Source organism: Ictalurus furcatus, chromosome 15 (assembly GCF_023375685.1).
Source record: "Ictalurus furcatus strain D&B chromosome 15, Billie_1.0, whole genome shotgun sequence".
NCBI classification, from domain to species: domain Eukaryota; kingdom Metazoa; phylum Chordata; class Actinopteri; order Siluriformes; family Ictaluridae; genus Ictalurus; species Ictalurus furcatus.
Window position 1 is genome coordinate 26,476,844 of NC_071269.1, and position 624 is coordinate 26,477,467.

Consider the following 624-nt stretch of genomic DNA (forward strand, 5'->3'; position numbering starts at 1 on the left):
TGTTGTGCCTATGGAAGTACGAGCATAGCTGCTGTGTACAACCTTTTCTAAAATCTTGGAGGTGAAGGGGAGTGTCACGTTGTGGAGGTTGAGACGGATGCAATTTCAGAATTTTAAAGTTTTTTAAGGAACCGAACAAAATACAAAAACAGACACCATGACTTAGTGGCAAAACACTGTAGCAAAGACTAAACATAAACCAAAAAATTAAACACGGCAACAGAGACAAAGGCAAAGAAAGACAAACGTAAGACAAGGAATCCAGTGCAAACAGTGGCTATATACATGAGTGCTCGTTAACAGAAATGTGATTCGGGTGCAGGTGGTCATGTGACTAAGATGCAGTGGCTGCTGGGAACTGTAGTTCAGAGTTCCTTCTGTGATACATGACAGAACCCCCCCCCCAAGGGCGCTACTCCCGGAGTGCCAAAATACACTTGCTCCTTCTGGCGGTCCTGGCCCTCTGGGCAAACTGTCCTCAGCAGGACGGGAAAGCAGAGTGACGTCCTCAGCTGAGCAGGAAGGCAGAACTTGTTTTTTCGTGACGTCGGTTTCAGGCATGAACTGGCCGTGCTCTCTGAGGTTTAGGTGTGGAGCCCTCTTCTGCACCGTCGAGAGATGTTA